This window comes from Schistocerca piceifrons, chromosome 1 (assembly GCF_021461385.2).
Source record: "Schistocerca piceifrons isolate TAMUIC-IGC-003096 chromosome 1, iqSchPice1.1, whole genome shotgun sequence".
Lineage (NCBI taxonomy): Eukaryota > Metazoa > Arthropoda > Insecta > Orthoptera > Acrididae > Schistocerca > Schistocerca piceifrons.
Window position 1 is genome coordinate 693,898,227 of NC_060138.1, and position 11,851 is coordinate 693,910,077.

Sequence of the window (11,851 nt, forward strand, 5' to 3'; positions counted from 1 at the left end):
ACTAGAAACTTGGTTCACAGTTATGTATCATTAATATTTCCTGGTACAATAGTAGAAGCAGTAGGCCTTTAATAGGTATCACTGAATTAAAATATTTAACAGTATAGGTTCATCAAAGTTCCATGTTTGAGAGATGCAGTATTATCCTAGCAGCATAGCTTCTAACTCAAGTCTGTGAGCTAATGTTTGTTTGTGATATGTGTATGAAATCATGCAGACATATAGTTTTTTTTATATAGTTAGTTGTGTACGCAGGTGGTGGTGACTTGTTAGTATTTTGTTAGTTCCTTTGTCTGCATGAGACTGCCGTGCTCTGGTCGAATTCAGCATTTTCAGTTGTTTGTGATACATTTATTTCCAAGTTGATTGTTGGGTTTACATTGTATGCTCTCAGATGATACATATGATCATATTTCACATACATCAAAAATTTTAGTTGCACTACAGACAAATAACCCAACGAATTTAATTTGTATTCCGGAAGTGCAGTGCCTTCGGAGGTAAAACGAGGTATTCCTATAATCGAGGTCTCCCTGATGCCATAAGCCAGTTCATATTCATGCATCACGGTAATATCATTAGGCTCTGCAAATTTTTATATGAACACATGTATGTATTCGTCGTGTCTCCCGGGATACTTCGCCGGGACATTTATGTACCAGTTAAGCGTGGAGCTATAAGCGGGCAGTACTGAAATTCTGCTTTACACTTGTAACATGCAAATATTTGTGGTAATGCTCCACGGTACTGTATTATTCATCATTATGTCTTACAAGTGAGGAGACGCGTCAGCTAATTTCTCCAAACTGTTCGTCCTAGTATGTGACGACGACGACCGACAGTCGTGATGCAACCGCTCTCGTACTACCAACGGAAGCCAACAGATGGCCGTACGGGCGATATCTTCCTCTGGTAAGCTGCACTGTTACTTAGTAGATGTCGCCAGGAGCTTCGTAGGTCGGCTTTGCAGTGCTATTCAGTGGGACTTACTCTTTCTGTACTTCGTAGCGATATGTCGTTCGCGCTGAACTCCGTCCACTCTTACAAAAGTATATCAGAAAACTATTTTATGTCCCGGGCAACCGCAGCTGTTGAAAGGCATGATATTAGTTATAACTCCGTTTACAGCTGGTAAAATTGTTGTTTATTAAAACACACCATCAGAAATCAATATCAGAAAATACCAAGTCTGTTCAACAGCAGATATAAAATTCTGTACAGCATTTTCATGTCTATGATCTTACGAACATTCCAAACGAAACGATGTCGTTCAGAAGCCCCGTAACAAATATTCAGGTCTGTAACACGCACGTAAATTTCTAAGTAAGAGCAATAATGAACATTTAAAACTATTATTTCACACGGTTGTATCATTTGCCAAACTCCAACAACAAATCGGTATCCAAGCCCAAATAGAACAAGCGGCAGATTACAAATGCGAGTGAGATCATACAAGACAACAAACTTATGCTGGTTTTAAAGTTCTAACGTTTCTAAATCTATAGAACGTACGTGGGGGAGGGGGAAAATCGTTACACGGTTGTATTATTTGACTAAACTCAATAACAAATCTGTACCCATGCCCAAATAGAACAAGCGGCAGATCATAAGTGTGAGGTCACACAATTTCAAGACAGCGAATTTACGCCGTTGTTGAACTACAGCGTATCTAAATCGAAAGAACATCGTGGGTAAAGAAATAAAATATTTATGAGGTCCCACCGAGATTTGAACTCGGATCGCTGGATTCAAAGTCCAGAGTGCTAACCATTACACCATGGGACCTTCTTGTGAAGGTGGTTTCTTAATTTGAAACTTAACAAGTAACACGTTAAGTGTTTTTTTTCAGTAGCAATTTCCTTTGCTTAAATATTGTTAATAATTGGTTTAAAGACACTCATAGCTTTGGCTAGTTCACGAAGTACGGCGGCAATATGACTGAAACGCCACCACGGAATATTTCTTACGCCATGTCTATTTACCGTAAAATAAAGAATGCTTGACGCATTTAATTGCTAGATAAATTCCAAGGTTCAAAACCTACGAATAGTTTGCGAGATCTGATTTTAATTTTTACGTGTACTTCCTGTACATAATAAGTAATATTACAAGCAGTAAACTGATCAAATTCAAATGAAAGTCAGGCAGCCATGTTTGAAAGTTAATCTGCCCAGTCAGCTGATATCACTTTGTTTTGCATACATTTTACTCAAAGTGCTGCTAGAAAACCATTGCTAGCGATTATACTTAAATATTGTTGCTTCCCACAACAGATTATATCAATCTCCAAATACAGAACATCGCATTACACAAATTAGGGCACAAATTCCTCCAGCATTTCATGCAAGTACTGCATCTACATTTCGAGGGCTCCGCTTCAGTATCAAGTATTTAAGCAAAAATCCATGTCATGAGCAGGAATGAGGAAAAACGCCGACATATATCACGAAAAAAATTCAACCACGGTTTAATGAGATAGGGAGAGTTGGTCGTTCTCAAACGTACAACGTGAGTGTTAAAGATAGATCCGAAAATTTACGTGAAGAATTAAATAATAAAATAAACTGTATTAAATAACGGAAACAAATGCATTAGCTAGCTGTGCGTTCATACACCAGACCATAAAATTCCACTAGCGAAACTACAGCGTTTTGGACTCGTAGGCATCTGCTCGAATGGATGCAGTCACATCGTCACAAGAGAAAACAAAAGGCAACATAAATGATAACACAGATATAAAACTGAATCTAGAGCTGCAAAAAAATATGGTGCCCCCTCCCCCAAGATTTGCATAATTCTGAGGGAATTAGTCCACTCCAGTTTCTTGTTTGGACTAAGGTTTTTTATTGCCCTTTCAAATTCATCTTTCCGGTTTTGTTTCCTCCATCTTCATCCACTCCCTCTTTCCTTTCCATGACACTGTCATAAAGTTTCTGTCCTTCACGTATCACTTCTGCATATTTCTTCCAACTTTTAGGTTTCCCTGCTTTGCTTGGCATTTGTTTGCCAGCTGCAGCGTCCATGTTCAATCAACCGCTTCATTTTTCTCCAGCGGTTTCCTTAGTTTTCGCAATTACACGTGCAGATAACACTTATTACATTTGCGGTACAATTTCATACATCCTTAATATATACTGTACAATTTGGTACATCGATTCTTTGAACTGAATAATAATTCAAAGTAACCCACATACTCGATGGCCAAGTTTATAGGCAGGGTTGTTAGTTATAGCACCTCATCTTATGTCGAGACGTGCTATTTTCGGTATACATGTGTGCAGTGAATACAGTACACACAGATGAGAAACATGTAGCAGCGGCACGAGGCGCCCCGACTGTGCCCAGGTAAAACTGTCGACGCCTTTAATGAAATATTTGGATGGCATAATTCGCGTAAGGTTTTTATCAATCATTACTCAAATGTATATTATATGAAGTTGAGAAAAATTCAGTATTTCAGCACAAGAATGGGCCCACAGTTCGCTTTCGTCGTTCCATACAGACCACTTCGCACCGCCTGTCCTCTTTTTTTGCCATTGCTGCCAACGCCAGGGACCTACCAGTTGTAGCATCATACTTCCGTGGCGAAGCTGTTTATATCAGTGTGGCGAAGCTGTTTATAATCAATGGCGTCGCTAACATAGGGCCCCGGAGCCCCCAAGCTCAAGGGGCCGCTCGCCCTCCCTGAATGATGTATGACATGTTAGTTGAATCAAGAATTTTCGACTGACCAACAAACCTCGAATGGCACGAACTGAAATCACAAAAATTTCTCCCACTTCCAAAAGAAAAACATAGCAGGGTGCATTGCTTGTCCTCGAAGACCGACGGACGGGTGTTGTCGATTGAGTCGGTATTGCCGTGGCTGCCAATCATTGCGAACTGACAATGAATGACGCTGAATTACTAGCAGTGAGTTTGACAGTAAGTGTGTGACCACATCTTAATATGAAATATCTACAATGTAATTATTACGGAACACTGTTGCTGCCGCGCGTTATTTTTAACTTCGGAAACGATAGGTATTGTGCGCGAAACTGCAGGCCCTGCAAGGGACCGACATTTACTCCCCGCGTCTGCTAAGGCCTTGCTCCGCACGGCCCCAGACTTCTGGGCGGCACGGAGGGGCCAAGTCGTAGCGGGTAAGCAATAATACGACATTCAGCATGGTAACCTAACTGTTTGTGTAGGGAATTGCCCTGAGGGAAGCCGATCGAGGTGGCGCATTGGTCAGCACACTGGACTCGCATTCGTGAGGACGACAGTTCAGACCCGCCTCCGGCCATCCTGATTTAGGTTTTCCGTGATTCCCTAAATCGCTTCAGGCAAATGCCGGGATAGTTCCTTTGAAAGGGCACGGCCAACTTCCTTTCCTAATCCGATGGGACCGATGACCTCGCTGTTTGGTCCCCTTTCCCCCAAATCAACCAACCTACCAACCCTAAGCAAATGATCCTTAATCATATAATCATAGATACCAATAAAGTGTTGTAACCAATTGCATTCTGAATTTCATGAAAGAAGAAGAGAAAATGTGGATGGTTTTGTGGATAATGTTAGTGATCAGGTCGTCGTCGGTGTAGCAGATAACATCTCCAGTGGTGATCTGTGTGACTGTATCCATCGGATATCGAGGGAGTTATAAAAGATTACCAGATGAGTTAATGACGGTAAATACTGCTTTCAGTGGCTTCACTTTCTTTACCTGCTCTTTTTCTGACTGACACATCGTAATATTTCTGACTTTGCAGCCATCTTATTCAGCTTCTCAGAGCAGATGGGAAGGCAGTGAGGTACAGAGTTATGGTGGTTCAAATGGTTCTGAGCACTATGGGACTTAACATCTGTGGTCATCAGTCCCCTAGAACTTAGAACTAATTAAACCTAACTAACCTAAGGACATCACACACATCCATGCCCGAGGCAGGATTCGAACCTGCGACCGTAACAGTCGAGCGGTTCCCGACTGAAGCGCCTAGAACCGCTCGTCCACTCTGGCCGGCTACAGAGTTATGACAGATGGTTTGTTCGGTAGGGCTTGAGAAAGACTGCCTAAAGTGTGGTCCTCCTCCGTGATTGGCTGCTGCGTTCGGAAGTAGCGCGCCAAAATGATAACTTTCTGTTATTTATATTAGAAAAACTAAACCGTGAATTTACTTGCATTTCATATTAATGCATCTCTCAATAGCAGGCTATCGTTCTATTATTTCAAAAGTGTTAATAACCCGCAGAATAATAAACAACTTCTAGATGAAATGCAGACAAAGCATTTCGGAGGTCTTCGGATCGCGCCAACTTGGATCGTGGGCGAAGTTGTTCGGCTGTAAGATCAGAACTGGTTTGGCAGTATCGGAAGACAGACATGTTGTAAGCCTCGGTCGTTATCGGTTAAGAAATAGTAATCTATGGTAACGTGGAAATGGAATTGAGAACAATTTTATAGTAATCACGCAAATACGCAGTTCATTGTTTTGTTTATTTTCTATGACAATGTGAAGAATGGAGATTATTTGTGATTCATCAAGTGGATTATAATTGTGCATTTTCTGGTGTCCTGCTAATAGAAAGGGAGTGGCATCCCATATAAACAAACTAATTGAAGATTTAATTATTTATACAATATGCTAAGAGTTTATCACAGCCTCAGATAACGGATTCACAAGTGCTGTATTCTACGCAGGAAACGACTGTAGAAGACTGTAGGTTGGTGAACATTAATTAGAACTGACAGAATGTATGCCACACACGGCGGTGGGAGCAAATAGGCACCTCGCGTGTACGAAATTTTCGAGGGGAAGTGTATATCATACACACTAATAATATGTACATATATTTTTATACTTGCCGTAATATGCTTTCCACTTGGCTTTTAAAGTGCGTATTTCCGAAGTTTTACGTATTTTAATTCATTATCTTAAAACCAATTAGGATTTGCTGTTTTGTTGCTTCTAAGCAGGTCGTCGTTTCTACAATCTGCAGGTGTTCATATTAGCTGGCACGGCTGACCAGTCAGCGCAAATGTGCCGGTAATATTTGTGTGGTTATGAGATTTTTTCGGTCTTATCGGCGACATTACAGCACAAGTTGTATTATTTGTCATCTTATTTGAGTGTACTCGAGAGGGCGTGCATTAAGCTCCACGTAAACGATAGGCCGATGAGGTAACAGCAAACGCGGAAGTATACATAGCGCAATGTTTACGTCAGGTTTATTCTTGTAGGGGAACGATGCGGGAGACCCGCACCGCCGTGCTAGGCAAGGTCCTAGTGGAGGTGGTTTGCCATTGCCTTCCTCCGACCGTAATGGGGATGAATCATAACGTGTAACGTCAGTGCTGTGCAGTGAGTATTCGACTCGAGCACATAACGGGTACCAGGCATAAGGACTGTTTGCTTACAAAGTTTTTGTTGATGTGAACTAAAATAATGGATAAAAAAATAACCCAGTGGTGCGTTTAAGCGAAAGCAACGTCAGGAAAAAGAAGAGAGTAAACAAAAACTGACAAACTTTACACCCAGCCTTCTACAAGTCTTCTGGCCCAAACATTTTGTGACTCAGATAAAGTGGTATCTGTTGAGAAGCCTATTGAAGACGATCCGATAATAATTGCAGTTAAAAATACCGCCGGCCACGATGACGCCACCGATCATGTCGACGACATCTGTGTGGCATACAAAACAGGGAATGAACAGTCGACCTATACATTCTTCGAAAAGGTAAATAAAAATTACTATGACTTGGGAAACGTCACGAACAAGACATTGAGTGATAAAGAAAAACCTCTAATTCTTGATATGGGACAGTTACAGCCTTGAGGACGATTTCCTACAGATCCGCACGAGAACAACAGGTATTTTCAGTATCGTACTATGTTTCAGTTTTGAAGTATGGACTAATTAAGCTTGCTGGTTGTTTGCCATGCAAAAGAGTAATGTACTGTGTACGGGTAATCAGGACTGGAAGCACTCATCAGAAAGAATTAAAGACACAGATCCTCAAGTGGCCGTACGGACGCAAGTACTGTGTAAAAGCTGTGAAAAAGAACGATACTATCGACAAGGAAGTTGAATATGAAATTCGTAAAGAAGCATCATTTTGAAAAATGGTTCTTACAAGGTTATTCGGTATCATACTTGTTCTAGCAAAAATTTCATTTTCTTTCAGAGGACACTGAGAGAACTTAAAATCCCGAGGAAGGATATCCCGGCAATTTTCTATCCGTTGCAGAGCTTGTCGCCCGATTTGATCGCATTTGGCTGCAAGTTTTGGATATGCCCAAAGGTAATCGATTTTACCTCTAACAATTTTTTTAGCATTTTTTTTATTCTTCCAGTTGCTTACATTCGAAAACATTTTTAAAATTATGCCTTTTCCTTTATAGGCTCTATAGGGTATCCGAGTCCAAAAATTCTAAATGAAAAATGTTGAGTGCTTAGGAAACAAACCATTAATGAACTGCTAGAATAAATTAGAGCATCACCGTTTTTCGCCATCATAGTGGACACTACACAGGATATATCGGGAGTAGATCAGCTAAGCATTGTTCTGAGATGTGCAGTAATAACCAGATTCGAAAATTGACACCCAATCGATATAGAAGTAAAAGAATTGTTTCTAGGCTTTTATGCACTTATCATACATGGCGCTGCAGATTTTGTCAAGCAGGTGACTAAATTATTTTTTATTGACGAAAATACTGATTTAAAAAAGTGTCTGGGTCAAGGTATGGGGGTGCCAGTCTGATGAGCAACCTTTTATAATGGTGTACAAAAACAGATTAAGAATAGTCAGCCAAATGCGGAGCATGTACATTGCGCCAATCATAATATGAATTTAGTTATAAACAATGCCGTTAGCAATTGTGTGCAAGTACAGATTTTCTTCGAAACAGTACAAGACTTATACAATTTTTGCGGGAATAGCATTAAGCAGCTGTCGAATTTCACTGACGAATCGAAAGCCACTCCAAGAAAATTATATTTGGCTAGGTGGTCTAGCAGAGTTAATACGACATCCGCAATAAAAGTTCGTTTTTTTATATGATCAAGATATTATCAGAAATACGTAGTACTGAAGAGTTCCAGTAAAGATCAGCATAGCGAAGCAGAAAGCATTAAAACAAAAATACTAAATTTCAAGTTCGTATACCTTTGTGAATTCATGCACCAAATATTAAATGACATCAATTATACATCCAGAATTTTACAAAAATGCGATGTCGATTTGGACGAGTCAAGTAGAGCCTTAGCAGATGTAAAAACAAAACTAATATTGTATAGAAATGATCTCGAATCAATCAAGTGCAAAGCCTGTAATTTTGATGAACTAGCTCCTGACCAGTGATTTTGAAAAAGGGATGAAATGTTTAAAGTTCCTATTTTCAAAAATCTACTAGACGCAGGATGTGCAACCGCTTGGCTGTATAACACTATGTTGAAACTAGTATACGGTTGCTAAGTAACAGCCATGTTTAAAACTGTAATATGTTGTTGTTGTTATTGTTGTTGCTGTTGTGGTCTTCAGTCCTGAGACTGGTTTGATGCAGCTCTCCATGCCACTCTATCCTGTGCAAGCTTCTTCATCTCCCAGTACCTACTGCAACCTATATCCCTCTGGATCTGCTTAGTTTATTCATCTCTTGGTCTCCCTCTCCAATTTTGCCCTCCACGCTGCCCTCCAATACTAAATTGGTGATTCCTTAATGCCTTAGAATATGTCGTACCAACCGATCCCTTCTTCTGGTCAAGTTGTGCCACAAATTTTTCTTCTCCCCAATTCTATTCAATACCTCCTCATTAGTTATGTGATCTACCCATCTAATCTTCAGCACTTTTCTGTAGCATCACATTTCGAAAGCTTCTATTCTCTTCTTGTCTTAACTATTTATCGTCCACGTTTCACTTCCATACATGGCCTACACTCCATAGAAATACTTTCAGAAATGACTTCCTGACACTTAAATCTATACTCGATGTTAACAAATTTCTTTTCTTCAGAAACGCTTTCCTTGCCATTGCCAGTCTACAATTTATATCCTCTCTACTTCGACCATCATCAGTTATTTTGCTCCTCAAATAGCAAAACTCCTTTACTACTTTAAGTGTCTCATTTCCTAATCTAATTCCCTCACCACACCCTATTTCGACTAATTCCATTATCCTCGTTTTGCTTTTGTTGATGTTCATCTTATATCCTCCTTTCAAGACACTGTCCATTCCGTTCAACTGCTCTTCCAGGTCCTTCGCTTCTTCTGACTAAATTACAATGTCATCGGCGAACCTCAAAGCTTTTACCTCTTCTCCATGGATTTTAATTCCTACTCCGAATTTTTCTTTTGTGTCCTTTACTGCGTGATCAATACACAGATTGAATAACATCAGGGATAGGCTACAATCCTGTCTCACTCCCTTCCCACCACTGCTTCCCTTTCATGCCCCTCGACTGTTATAACTGCCGTCTGGTTTCTGTGCAAATTGTAAATAGCCTTTCGTTCCCTGTATTTTACCCCTGCCACCCTCAGAATTTGAAAGAGAGTATTCCAGCCAACATTGTCAAATCTTTCTCCAAGTCTGCAAACGCTAAAAATGTAGGTTTGCCTTTCCTTAATCTAAGATAAGTCGTAGGGTAAGTATTGCCTCAAGTGTTCCAACATTTCTATGGAATCCAAACTGATCTTCCCCGAGGTCGGCTTCTATCAGTTTTTCCATGCGTCTGTAAAGAATTCGTGTTAGTATTTTGCATCCGTGACTTATTAAACTAGTAGTTCGGTAATTTCCACATCTGTCAACACCTGCTTTCTTTGGGATTGGAATACTGTATTTTTCTTGAAGTCTGAGGGTATTTCGCCTGTCTCATACCTCTTTCTCACCAGATGGTAGAGTTTTGTCAGGGCTGGCTCTCCCAAGGCTATCAGTAGTTCCAATGGAATGTTGTCTACTCCCGGGGCCTTGTTTCGACTTAGGTCTTTCAGTGATTTGTCAAACTCTTCACGCAGTATCATATCTCCCATTTCATCTTTATCTACATCCTCTTCCATTTCCATAATATTATCCTTAAGGACATTGCCCTTGTATAGACCCTCTATATACTCCTTCCACCTTTCTGATTTCCCTTCTTTGCTTAGAGCTAGGTTTCCATCTGAGCTCTTGATATTCATAGAAGTGGTTCTCTTTTCTCCAAAGGTCTCTTTAATTTTTCTGTTGGCATTATCTATCTTACCCCTAGTGATGTATGCCTCTACACCCTTACATTTGTCTTCTAGCCATCCGTACTTAGCCATTTTGTACTTCCTGACAATCTCATTTTTGAGACGTGTGTATTCCTTTTTGCCTACTTCGTTTACTGCGTTTTTATATTTTCTCCTTTCATCAATTAAAATTCAATATCTCCTCTGTTACCCAAGGATTTCTAGTAGCCCTCGTATTCTTACCTACTTCATCCTCTGCTGCCTTTACTGTTTCATCTCTCAAAGCTACCCATTCTTCTTCTACTGTATTTCTTTCCCCCATTCTTGTCAATCGTCCCCTAATGCTCTCCCTGAAACTCTCTACAACGTCTGGTTCTGTCAATTTATCCAGGTCCCATCTCCGAAAATTCTCACCTTTTTGCTGTTTCTTCAGTTTTAATCTAATGTTCATAAGCAATAGATTGTGGTCAGAGTCCACATCTGCCAATGAAATGTCTTACGATTTAAAACCTGGTTCCCAAATCTCTGTCTTATCATTATACAATCTATCTGAATCCTTACAGTTTCTCCAGGCCTCTTCCATGCATACAATCTTCTTTCATGATTTTTAAACAATTGTTAGCTATGATTAAATTATGCTCTGTACAAAATTCTACCTGGCGGTTTGCTCCTTCATTCGTTTCTCCCAGTCCATATTCACCCCTACTTTTTCTTCTCTTCCTTTTCTTACCATCGAATTCCAGTCCCCCAAGACTATTAAATGTTCGGCTCCCTTAGCTATCTCAATAATTTATTTTTCTGGTCATAGATTCCCTCAATCTCCTGCTCATCTGCGGAACTAGTTGGCATGCATTTTCTACTACCGTGGTGGGTGTGGTCTTCGTGTGAATCTTGGTTATAATAATGCGTTCGCTATGCTGTTCGTAGTAGTTTATCCGCGCTCCTATGTTTTTACTCATTATTAAACCTACTCCTGCATTACCCCTATTTGATTTTGTATTTATAGCCCTGTATTCACCTGTCCAGAAGTCTTGTTCCTCCTGCCACGGAACTTCACTAATTCCCACTATATCTAACTTTAATCAATCCATTTCACTTTTTAAATTTTCTAACCTACCCGCCCGCTTAAGGGATCTGACATTCCACGCTCCGATCCGTAGAACGCCAGTTTTCTTTCTCCTGATATCGAAATCCTCTTGAGTAGTCCCCGCCCGGAGATCCGAATGGGGGACTATTTTACCTCCGGAATATTTTACTCAAGAGGACGCCATCATCATTTATCCACACAGTAAAGCTGCATGCCATCGGGACAAATTACGGTTGTAGTCCCCCCTTGCTTTCAGCCGTTCGCAGTACCAACACAGCAAGGCCGTTTTGGTTAGTGTTACAAGGCCAGATCAGTCAGTCATCCAGACTGTTGCCCCTACAACTACTGAACAGGCTGCTGTCCTCTTCAGAAACCACACGTTTGTCTGGCCTCTCAACAGATACCCCTCCGTTGTGGTTGCACCTACGGTACGGCCATCTGTATCGCTGAGGCACGCAAGCCTCCCCACCAACGGCAAGGTCCATGGTTCATGGGGGGAGGAACTGTAATATATAATTTCCTAACACCATCATCATTGGTCACTGTAGACGAAGCAACTTAATTGCAAAAATGTAACC

General features: G+C 40.6%; 1 non-coding gene across 1 annotated transcript; it reads right to left on the minus strand.

The window, feature by feature from the left end:
• Positions 1 to 1,713: 1,713 nt before the first annotated feature.
• Positions 1,714 to 1,785, minus strand: Trnaq-uug. Its single transcript has one exon. It is a non-coding gene; the product is annotated as a tRNA-Gln (tRNA).
• Positions 1,786 to 11,851: the final 10,066 nt, after the last annotated feature.